The sequence below is a fragment of the Elephas maximus genome, chromosome 7 (assembly GCF_024166365.1).
Source record: "Elephas maximus indicus isolate mEleMax1 chromosome 7, mEleMax1 primary haplotype, whole genome shotgun sequence".
Lineage (NCBI taxonomy): Eukaryota > Metazoa > Chordata > Mammalia > Proboscidea > Elephantidae > Elephas > Elephas maximus.
Genome location: NC_064825.1, coordinates 124,734,446 through 124,753,366, shown reverse-complemented (window position 1 = coordinate 124,753,366; position 18,921 = coordinate 124,734,446). Strand labels below are relative to the sequence as shown.

At 51.0% G+C, this 18,921-nt stretch overlaps 1 protein-coding gene across 4 annotated transcripts in view; it reads right to left on the bottom strand.

The window, feature by feature from the left end:
• The window catches only part of DAGLA (diacylglycerol lipase alpha), a 72,016-nt gene extending 58,290 nt beyond the window's left edge, over positions 1-13,726 (bottom strand). For 3 of the 4 annotated variants that reach the window (XM_049892171.1, XM_049892165.1, XM_049892178.1), the window contains exon 1: positions 13,603-13,726. The gene's annotated coding sequence lies outside the window, so the exon portion shown is untranslated. Of the gene's footprint in view, positions 1-9,874; positions 9,896-13,602 lie in introns of those variants that run through there. The other variant, XM_049892177.1, reaches the window with a different exon arrangement.
• Positions 13,727-18,921: the final 5,195 nt, after the last annotated feature.

Here is an 18,921-nt window from a genome sequence, read left to right as displayed (position 1 = left end):
CAAGGAGGGTTTGCTGTGACTGGGCCCTTAAGCCTCACTTGGGGCTTTGTGGTCCTGCAAGCTGGGCTTGGCCTCAGCCAGCTTCCCTGGACAGGGCTGGTCACCTCCTCAGTCACTAGAGAGGCTGCCTGGACCCAGGGGCTCCCAGGCTGGAAATGACGGGAAGGAACTCCGGATCTGTCAAGGCTGACAGTGTCCTTGGCCATGAGGCCAAGTCCTGACCCACTCTCGTGATGCATATCTGACAGTCCCCCAGCCCGAGGGGAACTGGCGGGGCTGCGGGGCATCAGCTCAGCACTGGGAGGACCAGAGAGTCTCTGAGGAAGAAACGGTCTTCCCCGAAGGCCTCAGGAGAGGAAAAAGTAGACAAAGAAAAGGCAGCGGATGGAAGAGGCACCAAAGGGAAGGAAACCAAAACAGCAGAGAGTAGAAGGAACCGGGGGCAGGGAGGGGCAGCCTCCGCGAGAGTTGGGCGGGAGCAGTGTGAGATGCCAGAGGTCCAGGGGACCTTCCAGCTCCCAGCTCCGAGGGAAGGAAGTCCCAGGGCAGACCTGCTTCGCAGAAGTGGTGCTGGGGCTGCCTGGCCGAGGGGAGACGCAGCGTCAGTAAAGGAGGGTCCTGTCAGCCTGAGCACACACCAGGGCATATACAGAGAACTGTGGAGAGATAGGATGAGGATCATAATAGCAGTGAATAGTCACTGAAGCCCTACGATGTTTCTGGCACTGGGTGAAACTTCCTGTGTGGTGTCTCATTTGATCCTGACAACAGCCCAATGGGTTATATACCATTATAACCCCCCAGATAATAGATGAGGAAACTGAGGCTCACACAGATTAAGTGACTTGCCCATGTAGTAGTGGAGTCCCTGGGTGATGCAAAGGGCGAATGCACTCGACTCCTCAACAAAAATGTGGAGGTTTGAGTCCATTCAAGGGTACCTTGGAGGAAAGGCCTGGTGATCCACTTCTAAAAAATGAGCCATTGAAAACTCCATGGAGCATAGTTCTACTCTGGCACACATGGGGTTGTCATGAGTTGGAATCGACTTCACGGCAATTAGCTTTTAAGTAGTAGTGGACTCAAATGTAGCTCCATCTTTATGTTAAAGCCTGTGTTTGGAGGCCTATGCTATGCTGAATCGAGAAAGACACAGAGAATGTGCAATGGACAGCACAGTCTTGGTGGCCAGGTAGTTGTGAGTGGGTGAAGTGGGCAGGGATAACTGGGGTAGGGCAGTGGGGATGACCTGCAGCTGAGAGTGAAAAGGCCAGACCAGTCCCCTGGGCCAGTGAAGTTACGGCAAGGCAGTTGTCCCAGGACAGTGTCGGAGCTGGACGAAGCGGGAGTTGGTTAAGGGCGTGACAGGCAGGCCTGATGTAATCCTGGCCTGCAGAAGGCGGAAACTTGGGAACTGAAACCAAATGTCACCTAATGGCAGCTCGGCCACAGATTTCCAATACACAATGCCAGGCGTGTTTAGCCCCCACCCACGAGTCTGAGGGCCCTGCCCTCTTCTCCAGGGCCAGGGGCAGCCCTGACAGCACACCATCTTCCCTAGCCCTGCTAGGCACTGAGCACACCCAGTGTAAAGCTGATAAAAAAGCAGAGGATTCCTGGCCAACGTCCTGAGACCCCTACCACGGGAGGGTGACAGTGTCACATCACTTTCCGGAACAGACGCAGGGCTCACCTCTTCACCAGGCTTTCTGTGTATTCCAAGGGGGAGGGGAGGTCCAGGCAGCTGCTTGGCAAGCCATCCTCCCTCCTCACCAAACCCAGCCTGAATTGACCTGCTTTGGTGGCCTAGGTATATGGAGACCAGGAGAAGTAGAGCCAGAACCCCAGGTGGACCTCCCATACCGTCTGTGGGGCCCAGAGTGGAGGGGCTACCTCCAAGGACCCAGGCATTGCTCAGCAAACCGAGACACCGTCCCACTCTAGGGACCTGCCCACTCTCAGCCACACAGGTCCTTGCGCAAGTCTGTGCCAGCTGGCACGCCCCAGAATTCATATTCCCCTCCCAGGGTGGCTCGGAGGGTGCATGGAGATGGCCTGGCCTGGGTATATATACTCAGCCTTTAGCACTCCTGGCCTTCGCACCAGCTCTTGAATCTCACACACAAGCAATTCTAACCCTTGATTAGTGCAGTGTTTTCCCCAAAGCTCTTCCCCATCCAGCACTGCCGCTGAGTATGGGGACAGTCATGAAGGAGACACGATAGCATTACTGTTGCTATTCCACAAACGGGGAAACTGAGGCTCAAAAAGGACAAGTGACGTCTCTGACATTGCCCAGTACAGCCAGGAACAGAATCCAGGCCCAGCACTCTCTTTATTCCTTACTGTCTCCCTAAAATCACTCACCCATGGGAGGGAGCACTCATGGTCCCCAACGCAAGGCTGGGGGCCCAGTACAGGCCGACACAGGCCATACAGAGAAAGGTGTTAGGCCATTTGATGAATATACAGATATTTGATAAACAAACAGGCCAAGGAGACGAAGAGACAAGGGCATTACAAGAAGAATCAGACAGGCGCTCGGCGTCCCAGGGCTGCTGGGGCTCAAATCCTGACTCTGCCATCTATTAGTAGAGTGACCTTGAGCACGTTCCTAAACCTCATCTGTAAAATGGGTTAATGCCACATGCCTCTTGGGGGTGGTTATAAGGGCTAAATAAGATAACATCTGAGAAGGGCTTAGCAGGGGGTCTGGTGTGTTCAATCTGTACCCAGTAAATGTTAATTTGCCATTATCGTTCATCTTCAATGAGGATGTGGATTAGCGAGGGGAACAAGCCAGCAACATTTAACAGCACACGCACTCTCATGGGGAGCCAGTGCTAGGCCCCCCAACGCAGCTTTGGATAAGACAGTCTTGGAGTTCAGAGGGAGGAGTGTGGAGTGTTGGGGTGGGGGTGGCGTAAAGAAAGGCTTCACACATGTGTTGGGGCCTGAAGGAGAGGTGGGGCTTGGCAATGAGAGGGAAGGGTTTGGAGAAGGAAACAAAAACGAATCAGTCCTGGGTTCCAACCCTGGCTCCCCACCCAATTGCTTCCTATCAACGTATCCTTTGGAGCCCTGGTGGCATAGTGGTTAAGACTTCAGTTGCTCATTGTGCTAGAAGTCCTAGCCAGAGCAATTAGGCTAGACAAAGAAATAAAGGGCATCCAGATTGGCAAAGAGGAAGTAAAATTATCTCTATTTGCAGATGACATAATCTTTATACACAGAAAACCCTAAGGAATCCTCCAGAAAACTACTGAAACTAATAGAAGAGTTTGGCAGAGTCTCAGGTTATAAGATAAACATACAAAAATCACTTGGATTCCTCTACATCAACAAAAAGAACATCGAAGAGGAAACCACCAAATCAATACCATTCACAGTAGCCCCCAAGAAGATAAAATACTTAGGAATAAATCTTACCAAGGATGTAAAAGACCTATACAAAGAAAACTACAAAGCTCTACTACAAGAAATTAAAAAGGACATACTTAAGTGGAAAAACATACCTTGCTCATGGATAGGAAGACTTAACGTAGTAAAAATGTCTATTCTACCAAAAGCCATCTATACATACAACGCACTTCCGATCCAAATTCCAATGTCATTTTTTAAGGGGATAGAGAAACAAATCACCAATTTCATATGGAAGGGAAAGAAGCCTCAGATAAGCAAAGCATTACTGAAAAAGAAGAAGAAAGTGGGAGGCCTCACTCTACCTGATTTCAGAACCTATTATACAGCCACAGTAGTCAAAACAGCCTGGTACTGGTACAACAACAGGCACATAGACCAATGGAACAGAATTGAGAACCCAGATATAAATCCATCCACATATGAGCAGCTGATATTTGACAAAGGCCCAGTGTCAGTTAATTGGGGAAAAGATAGTCTTTTTAACAAATGGTACTGGCATAACTGGATATCCATTTGCAAAAAAATGAAACAGGACCCATACCTCACACCATGCACAAAAACTAACTCCAAGTGGATCAAAGACCTAAACATAAAGACTAAAACGATAAAGATCATGGAAGAAAAAATTGGGACAACCTTAGGAGCCCTAATACAAGGCATAAACAGAATACAAAACATTACCAAAAATGACGAAGAGAAACCTGATAACTGGGAGCTCCTAAAAATCAAACACCTATGCTCATCTAAAGACTTCTCCAAAAGAGTAAAAAGACCACCTACAGACTGGGAAAGAATTTTCAGCTATGACATCCCCAACCAGCACCTGATCTCTAAAATCTACATGATTCTGTTCAAAACTCAACCACAAAAAGACAAACAACCCAACCAAGAAATGGGCAAAGGATATGAACACACACTTCACTAAAGAAGATATTCAGGCAGCTAACAGATACATGAGAAAATGCTCTCGATCATAAGCCATTAGAGAAATGCAAATTAAAACTATGATGAGATTCCATCTCACTCCAACAAGGCTGGCATTAATCCAAAAAACACAAAATAATAAATGTTGGAGAGGCTGCGGAGATATTGGAACTCTTATACACTGCTGGTGGGAATGTAAAATGGTACAACCACTTGGAAATCTATCTGGCATTATCTTAAACAGTTAGAAATAGAACTACCATACAACCCAGAAATCCCACTCCTCGGAATATACCCTAGAGAAATAAGAGCCTTCACACAAACAGATATATGCACACCCATGTTTATTGCAGCTCTGTTTACAATAGCAAAAAGCTGGAACCAACCAAGGTGTCCATCAACGGATGAATGGTTAAATAAATTGTGGTATATTCACACAATGGAATACTACGCATCGTTAAAGAACAGTGACCAATCTGTGAAACATTTCATAACATGGAGGAACCTGGAAGGCATTATGCTGAGCGAAATTAGTCAGAGGCAAAAGGACAAATATTGTATAAGACCACTATTATAAGATCTTGAGAAACAGTATAAACTGAGAAGAACACATACTTTTGTGGTTATGAGGGGGAGAGGGAGGGAGGGTGGGAGAGGGTTTTTTACTGATTAATTAGTAGATAAGAACTGCTTTAGGTGAAGGGAAGAACAGTACTCAATACATGGAAGGTCAGCTCAACTGGACTGGACCAAAAGCAAAGAAGTTTCCAGGATAAAGTGAATGCTTCAAAGGTCAGCAGAGCAAGGGCGGGGGTTTGGGGACCATGGTTTAAGGGGACTTCTAAGTCAATTGGCAAAATAAATCTATTATGAAAACGTTCTGCATCCCACTTTGAAATGTGGCATCTGGGGTCTTAAATGCTAACAAGCGGCCATCTAAGATGCATCAATTGGTCTCAACCCACCTGGAGCAAAGAAGAATGAAGAACACCAAGGTCACACGATAACTAAGAGCCCAAGAGACAGAAAGGCCCACATGAACCAGAGACCTACATCATCCTGAGATCAGAAGAACTAGTTGGTGCCCGGCCACAATCGATGACTGCCCTGACAGGGAGCACAACAGAGAACCCCTGAGGGAGCAGGAGATCGGTGGGATGCAGACCCCAAATTCTCATAAAAAGACCATACTTAATGGTCTGACTGAGACTAGAGGAATCCCAGCGGTCACGGTCCCCAAATCTTCTGTTGGCCCGGGACAGGAACCACTCCCGAAGACAACTCATCAGACATGAAAGGGACTGGACAGTGGGTAGGAGAGAGATGCTGATGAAGAGTGAGCTATTTATATCAGGTGGACACTTGAGACTGTGTTGGTATCTCCTGTCTGGAGGGGGGATGGGAGGATAAAGAGAGTTGGAAGCTGGCAAAATTGTCACGAAAGGAGAGACTGGAAGGACTGACTCATTAGGGGGAGAGCAAGTGGGAGTATGGAGTAAGGTGTATATAAACTTATATGTGACAGTCTGACTTGATTTGTAAACGTTCACTTGAAGCTCAATAAAAGTTAATAAAAAAAAGAAAAAAGGCTTCAGTTGCTAACCAAAAGGTCGGCAGTTCAAATCCCACTGCTCCTTGGAAACCCTATGGGGCAGTTCTACTCCATCCTATAGGGCAGCTATGGGCTGGAATCAACTCAGTGGCAAAGGGTTTTGAGTGTGTCCTTGGGCAGGTAATTCAATCTCTCTAAGCCGCCTGTAAGATGGGGGATAGGGAATGGAAGGGGTACCATACAAGGCTGTCACAAGGAGTAAATGCAATCCTCTTTCTATAGACAGTGTTTTGAACCCATCCAGTGGCTCTACGGGAGAAAGATCTGGCCATCTGCTTCCGTGAAGATTACAGCCAGGAACGCTCTATGGGGCAGTTCTACTCTGCCACGTGGATTCGCAATGAGTTGAAATCAAGTCGGTGGCACCCAACAATAACAACATATATTGGAGCCCTGGGTGGTACAAACAGTTAATGTGCTTGGCTGCTAACTGAAGGTTGGAGGTTCGAATCTACTCAGAGGTACCTTGGAAGAAAGGCCTGGCAAAATACTTCCAAAAGATCACAGCCATTGAAAACCCTATAGGGCACAGTTCTCTGACACACATGGGGTCTCCATGAGTTGCAATAGGCTCAACTCGTTATAAACTGTATCAGAGCCCCTGGGTGGTACAAATAGTTAAGGTGCTTGGCTACTAACCAAACTGTTAGAGGCTTAAGTTCACCCAGAGGTGCCTCGGAGAAAAGGCCAGGTGATCTTCCAAAACATTACAGCTGTTGAAAACCCAATGCAGCACAGTTCTCTTCTGACACACATGGTGTTACCATGAGTTGGAATTGTTTCAACTGGTTATATACTGTATCAAGTTCAGCGCCTTTGCACTTACAAAATGGAAACTATGTTACCATTACTGTTGTTTTGTAGCTGAGCAAAGCCTCCTACAGATCGACCTTCTGGTGCCCTCCCCAAGGCCCAAACCTGAAAGGATTTGACCAAAGCCGAGTGCAGGGCCCAGTGCCCCAGGGGACCTGGGACCCACAGGCAGCAGTTGGCAGAGGCACAGCCCCACAGCTCACCCCCACCGCGTGCCCTGCTGAGCGGGAGCAGCCATGTGCTGGGAGGTGCAGGGTGGCTTGTCTATAATGAAGGGATATCAATAATAAATTAACCTCAAGTAAGTCCAGGGACATCAATCATAAATTAATTAAATGGCTCCAGGAGAGACAACGACAAGGGGCCTATTCAGGATAAAGAGAAGCAGCGTCCTGCCTCACCTTACACAAGCCGCGCCCACCTCCCCAGCCCTCACCCGCCTCCCTGCTGCTCTAAGGCAGGAGCCTTTCCAGGTGTAGAACTGGTTCTCAGGAGCAGCCCCCAAAACCCAGGTGAAGACAAGACCTGTTCTCCCACCCACTATCCAGCTCAGAGAATCTGCAAATGCTGAAATGGTTTTGATGAAACTTCCCAGAATAGTAACCTCCCGGTTTGAACTCAGGCAGGCAAATTTCAAGGGGTAATTTGGTGAGAAAATGATCAAATGGCTGGAAATAAGTGCAAGGAACACTGGAACCCCTCCGTGGGTCCTCAGGGATGGGAACAGCCTCCCGGGGTGCCCTGAAAGCCTCCTCTCACACCCCTGGCCTGGCCCAGATGGAGGCAAACCTGCTGAGAGTTAAGTGTGTCCCCGGCCAGCCTATCTCCTGCCCCTTCCCCATGCCCACCCCCTACTCCATCAAACTGACATATCTCCTGGCTTCTGCTTCCCCCTCCATGCCTCTTCTGTTTGCACTCTCCCCCTCCCTGTCCAGGTGGCCACTGCTCCTGTTCAGGCCCTCCATACCTGGACAATGACCCTAAATGCCACCTGGCCTCCCTGTCCCAGTGCCTCAGTACCCCCTGGTGTCTGCTGCCAGACGCCTCTGCCTAGGGGGTGGCAGCAGCCCCCCCTGCTCAGACAGTTCAGTGACTGGCCATGTTTTCCAGTCTCAGGACCAAGCCCTCAGACCTGCAGTCAGGGCTCTCTGGGACCCAGCTCCCCAACTCACTTTTTCAACCTGAGCTCCTATTACTTCCATTTTGTGTACTCTACACTCAACCTGAAGGAGCCCCAGTGGGTGGCACAACGATTAAGTCCTCAGTCAATAACCAAAAGGTCAGTGCTTTGAACCCACCCAGTGACTCTGCAGGAGAAAGACTTGGTGATCTGCTTCCATAAAGATCGTTGTTGTTAGATGACATGGAGTCGGTTTGGATTCAACGACCCTATGTACACCAGAAGGAAACACTGCCCAGTCCTGTGCCATCCACACAATCGTTGCTATGTTTGAGCCCACTGTTACAGCCACTGTGTCAATCCATCTCATTGAGGGTCTTCCTCTTTTTCGCTGACCTTGTACTTCACCAAGCACGATGTCCTTCTCCAGGGACTGGTCCCTCCTGATAATAAGCTCAAAGTATGTGAGATGAAGTCTTGCTTCTAAAGGTTGTAAAAATTACTGCCTAGGAAACCCCATGGGGACAGTTCTACTCTGTCACATGGGGTCACTATGAGTTGGAGTAGACTCGAGGGACCCAAAGGCAACAACTCAAGCCAGGCTGCAAGTGGGCAGAGCCTCACCTTCCCAAGCCACATGCTCTATAACCTCTCAGCTCAACTCCTACTCATCTCTTAGAGCCCAGATTACCAGTCATCGCTGCCCAGATCTGCCTTGATCTCCCTGGTTCAAGTCAATCTCTCTCCTTTGCACTCTGGTGTCACCCACCTCTCAAGAGTGTGGGGTACACCTTTATGTCCATCTTGTATCTTCTCAATAGATTTAGAATCACTGAGGGCAGGATCTACATCTTACAGGCTCTGGTATGTCCAATTCACTACCAAGGCCCTCACGGCCCCAGCCAGTGCCTCACACACAGTAGGTGCTCAATAAATAACTGCGGGCTGAATCAGAGTGGGAACATTCCTGGGGGCTAAGGCATTATTCTTTGGTATGACACTGATGACACATATGCAAGTCTCCAGGGCAGGGTGGAGCCAACTTCTCCTAACCAACAAATGGGACTTGATCTACTGTCTTCCCTGGTGCTAATGTATGCAGACCATGATGTAACCACTTTTCTATGGAAAAAAAGTCAACCAGCAACAGCAAAAAATATCTGAGTGCTTGCCTCGTCATAATCTCTCTATTCGGCAGGCATTAGGTCGCAGAATTCTTACCACCACCAGGTGGGAGGTTTCACTGTCCCCATCTTACAGATGAGGAGACTGAGGTGTAGAGAGGTACCAGCGTTGAAACCTAGGTCTGTCTGACTCCAGAGCCCAAACCTGTACAACCCACAGGCTCTAATGCTATCTCCTGCCATCCGGGTGGACTGTCCCCAGCTGGCTTCCAGGTGGGCTTGGGAAGGATCGTGCACGCAGGCATGTGCAAGGCACCCTCAGGTAGTGCACATATGTTTGAGAGCCCTGCCTTCAGCCTGGGCAGCCTTCTAAGGAATACTGAGAAAGCAGCAAGGCTCCTCCGTGAGACTCACCACATCAAAGTGTTAAGCCCACCCCCCCACCCTTCCGGAGCTAGAAGGCGGCCTCCCCTTCTCCCACTGTTCTCTCCTGCTGCGTGGAGTCCGGCTACACCCCGCTCCACACACCCACCGACACCAAGCCAGCCAGACACAGAAGCCCACAAGTCCCCACACCACCAGGCACTCCACGCCCCCTCAGCCCTCACTTCCCACAGACACGCTCCAGGCACACATGGCTTCACACGCGTGTGAGCCCTGGGCAGCCCTGTGGCGGTGAGGGCCCCATCCCACTCACCTTACCCCCAGTCTTGCACTCCTGCCAAATACCCCAAGAAAACAACACCCTCATCCATCTCCATACCACTCCCCTCCATGTGTCCCGCTGAACTCCTTCCTCAGTGGCAAAGAGGTCCCAAGCAGTACCTGGGTCTTCCTTGCCCACCACCCCCCACATACCTGTCTTTATTCGTACCCTCTGTCATCCGACCCAGGGAGCTCCTGCAAGCCAAAATTGGTATCAGAAAGGAAAAAAGACAATCAAGATCATAAAGTGTTCAGTCCTGCCTGCTAGGGTGGTAACCACATCCTGCAAGGTTCTGGGCTCTGCGGTTCTAGAAGATTGATCTTCTGCTGACCACATGCTCATTGATGTTTCCCCCAGCGCCACTTGCCCAGTCGGGTGGAGTGTAATGGTAAGTTATTCCGATGAGAAACTGAACTCAGGTGGCCAGCTGGACCAACAGGTGATTAAATGCTGAGGGCCCCTGTGGTCCCGGGGAGAGGGGCTGCAGAGGCAGACGTGAGCAGATGGATCACAGAAAAGCAGCTTCCACCCGTGGGCTGTACTCTTGGCTCTGGCCAGAGATGCCCTATTCCCCGGCACCCCTGGGGCAAAGCAGTGAGCATCTTGATTTATGGGGCAGCTGAGGAAGGAAAGAGTGCCAGGAGCCAAGGAAAGTAACTTTTTGGTGAAACATGGACAAAGAAGATGGGAGTAGGATTGAGGACCAGAAGTTGAAAAACCTCAGCTCCCGAGAGCCACCTGCCCTGGTTCTCACTCACATACCTGGGGACATGTTACCAGCCCCGTGCCCCTGCTGGAATCCGCTCAGAATCAGCATTTGTGCACAGTGACAACGGGTGGTACCTAGTTTGGCTGCCTCCTGCCCCAGATCCCCAGGACACCGAGGAAAGCTCAGGGTTGCTTTTGGGGAGCAGAGGCCAGCTCCTCCTTCAGTGTCCCCGATCTGCCCCGCCTGTCACCCAGCTCTGCAGAGCAGCACCCGAGCATCCCAAGTAGACGGCAAGGGGTGGCCAAAAAGGGCTCCTGAAGCCTAAAACTATAAGGCTGAGCCACAAAACAGAACAGGCGCAGGAGTGAAGGGTGAACTGAGGGGACACGAATGCTAAACATTCTCCACAGGAGGGTTAGAGCTTCCTTGCTAATGGACTCTGCACTTAAGAGAGCTGTTCAGGGCGGCAGCTGAAGTGCTGCTCAGCAGCTCTCCAGTGGCAGAAAAAAGGCGCTGAGGAAGCATGAAGGACCGGCCTCGAGCAACCCTCTGACGACCAGGGAAACACTTGCCATGCCAGGTGGCAGCCACTAGGACAGGGTGAGTCTCACAGCATGGAAAAGTCAGCTCCCCACCCTGTGCCTGGCAGGGCTTGGTCCTCCGACCCACGTGGCTTGACACAGGGAACAAAACTTTCTGCCACGGGAGCTAGCTATGAAATGAGCTGCTGGCTGAGGCAGACCCCCTTGTGGAATGCTCGGGCAATAGGATGGGACAGAAACAGGCCTGTAGCCTCCCAGCCCTGGGGGACTGTCATTCAGACCCTGCAGACTTGTTGGGAACTAGGGCCCTGGCAGCAGCAAGAACTTGCAGCCACCCTCACCTTCCCCACCTCGGAAGGCCCTTCGGCTGGGCCAGAACCCTCTGAGGCTGTCCACTGACCCTTTTCCTTGCTCCATGTGTCTGAGGACACCCCCCTACATTCCCCAGGCCCCTTGCTGTCCAGCCTCAACCACCCTCTCAACACCACCCAGTCCTGCACCCACCCTGTGGACACTGACCCACTTTGCGTTCCTCAGGCCACAGCCCCAAAAATGCTGACAGGACTGCTCCCCACCCCCATTCTCAAAACCCAGAGCCAAAGGAAATTCTCCAGAGAAAACACGCACGCTTCCCAAGTCTCCCTCCCACGCAGGTAGCCCAGATCTGTCAGCCACAGACACTCCCAGACCATGAGGCATGTCTGCAGCCCCAGTAAAGGGCTTCCTCTGGGCCACTCATGCTAGATTCCATAGTCGCTGCGGCCGCACTCAGCTCAGGACCGTCCTTGGGAGACCTGGGGCCTGGTTCCAGCCAAGCAGTGACTCACAGTGGCAGCAGAGGCCACTTTTCCCCACCAGGAGCTTCTACCCTGGGGTCCTTTAATTCCCTGTGACAGGCCTTGGCCCTTCCACTCCCTTCCTCCCCAGTACATCCCATGCCTGCATTTGCGATCGCCCCCTGCTTCTGCCCTGGTCTCTTTACCTTATGAGAATCCCTGGCCTTTATAGGGACTTTCACTGTTTACAAAGTGTTTCCTATGCACCCTCTCCTTTCATCCTCCTCTGACCCCCCAGTAGGCGTGGCTTTGGGAGGGAAAGTCACCTGCTCAAGGTCACACAGTCAAGACTGGAAGCCAAGTCATCTGGCTCCAAATGTACTGCTCTACTCCAGCTTATGGAACCTCAATAGCATTCTGCAAGCACCCTCCCTGGTAAATGAGCTGCCACCGTCACCCTAGCCTTCGACACCCTCCGTATCACCTTTCTGGACTGCTAAATACCTTCCCCAGACCCAGCCCAAGTTCCCCTCTTTTATTCTTCTGCCCCCATCCCACTTCTCTAAGAGATCTGCGAAGACCTGACGATTTCACCCATATCCTAAGAGTTCTCTGGGGGTCTGTAAATTCCGCCTCTGAAAAGTACAACAGTGTGACGCTAGGTGAGACCCTCATCCAGAGCTTCGGGAAAGAAAAGTGGGGGCAGACACAATCCTAGCACACTCCAAGTGGCTGCAGCTTTCAAGCACCCCCAAATGATCTTCTGGGCCCAAAGTCTGCCAAGCATCAAAGGAAAGGGGCAACTACTAGACACCCTGGAGCAAACTCAACTAGCCAAGGAGAAGGCAGGGCCAAGTCACTATAGATAGGGCAGTGCCCCACCCCTCTTCCAGGCCCGCTGATACCAGTCACCTCCTACTCTAGCACAATTTTCGTGGCACATGTTCAGGCACGGTGGTCACCACTGAGAACCATCCACCCCTCCCTTCTTCCCCAAAGCTGAATGAATTCAGGAACCTGGGAGAATGCTAGTACTGGACAGGTCTCTGTCTGGGTCACCGTCAGGGCCGTCATGGTAGAAGCATCTCCTGGCCTCTCTCTTTCACGGTCCGTTACGAAAGACACCAGCCTTTTCCACAGCCTTCTGCCCTCCTCAGGGTCCAGTTCAGTCTAGCTAACAGAAATTAAGGGAAGGCCCTGTGACTGAGGCAATGCCCCCCATCATTGCTGGGCTGGGAAGATGGGCCGTTCACCCTTCCTATGCACCAGGGTCTGATGGTCACCCAGCACCACAGTGGGCCAAGGCCATTTTTCACAGTCACGCCAGGAACTCACAGTCAAGCCAGCCACACGAAAGACACTGATTCTTCAAGCCCCCAGTGCCATCACCCCAGAGGATAGCAAGGCCAGAACCTTCCCAACACCCAAGGGCAGTATTCCTCATATCCATCCCATTGGTGCCACCATGCCCGCACCAGCTGGCGACCGCCACCCCAGAACCGGTCCAGGTGCTGGACCATTACTACCTGTGCAGAGGGCTGCACCGCCTCACACCTGGGCCGCCACCACCACACCAACGTGGGGGTGAGTCTCTGACACGCGTGCCAGGGAAACCACACTGCCTGTGCCAGACCCACGCTGCCCACGCCCGTGCCACGGATGTCACTTATCTCCACAACGATGCCACGGCCACCGCGGACCTCACACCTGCCGCGGGCGCGCGCGGCAGCCGCACCTCCGCCCGCGGACCCGTCGGGCCAGCCACCGCGCGCCCTGGGCACTGCCCGGCCCGCCGCGCCCCTCTCCCGCGCCCGCGCCCGGGGTCCGGCCGGCCGCGCCCGAGGCTCCCTTACCTCCCGCCCGCCGCAGGGCTCGGCCCGCCTTCGCCGCCGCGACCGCCACCTCCATCCTGCGCTCCCCAAGGCCCCAATTCACTAACGCCGCTTCCGCAGGGCGCCGGCGCCGGCGCGAAGACCGCCTCCGCCCCCCGGGGGACGCTGCGTCCTTTACGTAAACCCCACTCCGCCGCCAGCGGTGACCATGGCGACGGCCGTGGGGCGGCAGCGCCCCCTGGTGCCAGGGAGGGGAGAGGCGCCGAGGCCCGCGCGAGCGGAGCCTTTCGCGGGCTCCTGGACCGCGCGTGGGGGCGGCGGGCGCGGGCCGCGGTGGGGGCTCCGTGGGCGGCCGGGAGGCGCGGGATGGGCGCGCTGCATGAGGAGAAGGACGATGCCTGGGCCTTGCTCCTTCATGTCCCGCGCAATCGGGTTTGGCGTGGGAGTGGGAATAAAAGCAAGTGGGATTACAAGAGAACTGGTTCATTGTGGGGAGGAGAGAGAGAGGGGTGTGGATGGATTCCACCTCCTCAGGGTGACTGAGCTATGCTTTTGAGCACGTCTTCATTGCCCAGTCCTGTGCTTGGCGTCCAAAGGGCGCATGGGCATTAATTTAATTGTATTTTCCTGGTAAATGAAGAAAATTGCCCTTCCTGTTCACCTACACAGGTCCCTGGGTGACGCAAATGGTTTGCTTTCGTCTCCTAAAGATTGGTGGTTAGAACTCACCTAGCAGCACTGTGGAAGAAAGACCTGGCGATCTGCTTCTGTAAAGATTACAGCCAAGGAAACCTCATGGAGCAGTTCTACTCTGTAACAAAGGGGGTTCCATGAGTTGAAACTGAGTCAACAGCAACGATTTTAGTTTTGCTTCTACCCTCCTTCACACATGCCCATTGGTTCAATCCATAAGTCACTCAACATACCTTCCTGGAGGGAGGCCGCTGTCTGGTAAAGACACTCCTGCATCCCATGCACTGTGCTAAAATGGGGATGGGGGAATGGGTGGGCACAAAGAGAAACCGTACCCAGGCTCTTCCTCCAAGGAGTGCGGTCTCCAGGAGGAGGCAGGTGCAGAAATGTACAATCACCATAGGGCACTTGTGGGGCTAAGCAGAGGGGCTGTTTAGAAGGGACACTGAAATTAGCCTTGGGGGAGGAAGTTGAGTCAGGAGAACACGATCACCCAGCTGGGTCTCAAGGTTTAGCAGGACATGTCAGAGGGAAAGAGGGGGTAGTGTGTTCCAGGCAGGAGAAGAACCTCTAAAATGTACCCTGGGCCCTGTTGTCACACCAAGAAATCAAGATGAGCAGGTGCAGTTCTCTGCAAGTAGGAACCTCGAGTGGGGAGCCTAAGTTGCTATATGTAAGGGGATTTGAGGTAGAGCCTTGGCATGAAAATTACCTGAACATTTGGATTTAAAGTGAAACTCTGAGTCCAGAGCAGCTTGCCCCCACCCAACCCCCCCACCACTCCCACCCCCACCACCCCTGCAACCCCTGGTGAAACAGATGGAAGCTACTTCTGGGAGGAGCTCTATATTAGCTATGGTAATTTTGCAGACAAACTCTAGCTTGCTTAAATAAAAAAGAAAACTTGCGAGGAGTAATACTGGGGTCCCTCAAGGAATCTGAGGGAAAGTTAGCACCCTAAGATGGAAGAAAGGCAGAGATCAGCTGAGACTTCAACCCTTCAAGGACTGACAGCAACAGTCGCAGTTTTAAACCAACCAACTGGTTGCTGTTGAGTCGATTCCGACTCAAGGCGACCCCGTATGTGTCACAGTAGAGCTGTACTCCATTAGGCTTTCAGTGGCTGATTTTCCAGAAGTAGATCACCAGGCCTTTCTTCCAAGGTGCCTCTGGGTGGACTTGCATGGCCAACCTTTTGGTTTGCAGCCGAGTGCATTAATTGTTGCATCACCCAGAGACGAGACCTTCTTTCTAGATTGTTGGGATTAATCAACTCGAAACTGCCAGACTTAATATCTCTTGACTCAAAGTTCCAGATTGCCAGAAGAAAGTGTCAGGAAATTCAAACATGGTGGCCCATCCCTCCACCTACAGATGAATTCCCAGAGGAGAAATCATGACCTGAACAGCAGCTCCAAAGAATGTCTACTACATTCCATTCCTTAGCTGACCCATGTGTGCGTGCGCACACACACACATCCCTTTCTTCCCGGTCATCCAAAGTTGCCCTCACCTAACAAATTTCAATATTCCGTGATCAACTACTTCTGGACTTAATGTCATGATAGATAGCTGCCATCAAGTCGATTCCGATTCACGGCAATCTTGTGAATAACAGAATGAAATGCTTCCTGGTCCCATGTTATTCTCACAGTCGCTGACATGTTTGAGTCCATTGCTGCAGCTGTTGTGCCAATTCATCTCACCGAGGGTCTCCCTTGCCCTCACTGACCCTCTGCTTCACAAACGTGATGTCCTTCTCCGGTGATCGATCCCTTCGATGTGTTCAAAGCAAATGAGTCTGACAATATTCTGCTGTAATCCATAGGATTTTCTTCAGCCAATTTTCAGAAGTAAATCATCAGGCCTTTCTTTCTAGTCAGTTTTAGTCTGGAAGATTCACTGAAACCTGTCCACTGTGAGCATCCCTGCTGGTGTGTGAAATACCAGTGGTATATCTTCTAGCATCATAGCAACCCACAAGTCACCATAATAGGACAAACTGACAGATGGGGGAGTCTCTGGGTGGTACAAATGGTTCAAGCACTTAGCTGCTAACCAAAAGGTTGGACGTTCAAGCCCATCCAGAAGTGTCTTGGGGAAAAGGCCTGGCAATCTACTTACAAAAAAACAGCCATTGATAACCTTACGGAGCACAGTTCTGCTCTGACACATATGGGTCACCAGTTGGAATCAACTTGACAGCAATTAGTTTTTTTTTTTTTTTTTGAGTATCTTTTCTTGTATTTATTCACCATTTGTGTATCTTCTTTGGAGACCTGTCTATCCTAGTCATTTGCCCAGTTTTTTTTTTAATTTTTATTGTGCTTTAAGTGAAAGTTTACAAATCAAATCAGTCTCTCACGTAAAAACTTATATACACTTTTCTACATACTCCCAATTACTCTCCCCATAATGAGACAGCCTGTTCTCTCCCTCCATTCTCTCTTTTCCTGTCCATTTCGCCAGCTTCTAACCCCCTCCACCCTCTCATCTCCCCTCCAGGGAGGAGATGCCAGCATAGTCTCAAGTGTCCACCTGATCCAAGAAGCTCACTCCTCATCAGCATCTCTCTCCAACTCATCGTCCAGTCCACTCCCTGTCTGAAGAGTTGGCTTTGGGAGTGGTTCCTGTCCTGGGCCAACGAAAGGTCTGGGGGCCATGACCACCAGGATCCTTCTAGTCTGTCAGACCATTAAGTCTGGTCTTTTTATGAGAATTTGGGGTCTGCATCCCACTGGTCTCCTGCTCCCTCAGGGGTTCTCTGTTGTGTTCCCTGTCAGGGCAGTCATTGGTTGTAGCCGGATGCCATCTAGTTCTTCTGGCCTCAGGCTGATGTAGTCTCTGGTTTATGTGGCCCTTTCTGTCTCTTGGGCTCGTAATTACCTTGCGTCCTTGGTGTTCTTCATTCTCCTTTGACCCAGGTGGGTTGAGACCAATTGATGCATCTTAGATAGCCGCTGACAGCAACTAGTTTTGATGTCGTGAGGCTGCTCTTATTCAAGTTCAAGATCTCCAAGGAGATGTTTCTCCTCAAGTTCTATTGTGATCCTATCTAGGCATTGAACAACTGATTTTAAGAGTAAATTTAACCACCCACAAACAACATGTTCTATGAACTCTTGCTACTCAAAGTGTGGCTCGAGGACCAGCAACATTGGCACCACTTGGAGCTTGATAGAAATGCAGAATCTCAGGCCCATGAATCTGCATTTTAACAAGATCCCCAGATGACCTGTATGTGCGTTAAAGTTTGAGAAGAACTGCTATTATAAATTTTGGGGGGAAAGGCAATGGCAAGATAAGGAAAAAGCTTTTTAATTATGAGAATTCCTATTTAAAAAGAAAAAGGATTAAATTATTCAATCGTCAGAAACTTCAGTATCAAGCAAAGAAATACAGGCAGAAGCTGCAATCCTTCAGTTTGCAACTGGTCACAACCTCCGAGAAGGTACTGATGACTTTTTTCCTCTAACTTCTTATTCTATGCCTTTCTTGCCTTCTACCTGCATCTCCTTTGGCCAGGATTCTTTGGCTGGTAGACTGACCTAAATCTTCATCCTCAAGGAGGCTGAGCCGCTGGCGATGCTGGCTATAAACCCATTTCCATGTACTACTGGGCATGATGATAGAGAAGCAGCCCTGGTGGCCCAACAGTTAGGCACCAGGCTGCTAAATGAAAGGTTGGGCTGTTCGAAAGCACCCAGCGGCTCTGAGGGAGAAAAGACCTGTCATTCTGCTCTTATAAAGATTACAGCCTAGAAAATTCTATGGGGGCAGTTCTACTCCGTCACATGGGGTCGCTATGAGTGGGAATCGACTCCATGGCACCTAATAACAGCCTGATAATATAGTGGTACTAGTACATGGGGCCCCTGGGTTCCACCCACACCTCTTCTGTGTGTGTGTATGTGAGATGAAGGTCCCCAAATAGCCAGGTGGCAGTCCCAGTTTCCAATTCAGTGGAACTATGATTGTGCCCAAGTGGCAACGTGGCTAAGCACTTGTCTGCGAACTGAAAGGTCGGCAGTTCGAATCCACCAGCTGCTCCAAGGGAGGAAGATGTGGCAGTCTCCTTCCTTAAAGATTACAGCCTTAGAAACAGTATGGGGCAGTTCTCCTCTGCCCTATAGGGTCACTATGAGTCACAATTGACTCAGTGGCAATGAGTTTGGTTCGGATGATTGTGTCTCCTGGTGGCAATATTCCTCCCTTCAGTTCTAAAACCACCGGATAATCGAAACCCAGGGTTGCCTGAACATGAAGCAAACATTTTGAGAGTGGGTCATGCTGACAGTCACCATTGCTGCCCCTATCCCTAGTTCTGACACCCTTTGGAAGAAATCTACCCTAAGGGGTGGTGCTTCAGAGCACACACTCCCTGGGGGCCTGCCCTGGCCCAGCTACCAGGCTGCACCCTCTCTGCCCCAACACCATATTTGCCTTTCCCTCCGAGGGCTTTAAGGCCCCATTCTGACAGAGTTCGGCCAACTGGCTTTGGAGACAGCTGCCAGACTAGATGAGCAGACTAGAGTAGGGAGGCAGACAAAAGTAAGGGCACCAAGAAGGGCGACGAGTCATGGTAGACTGGTCCTGGTCCAGCTGCCTGGCTTCACTCCCTCTGCTCCATGCCAAATTCCCACTCTG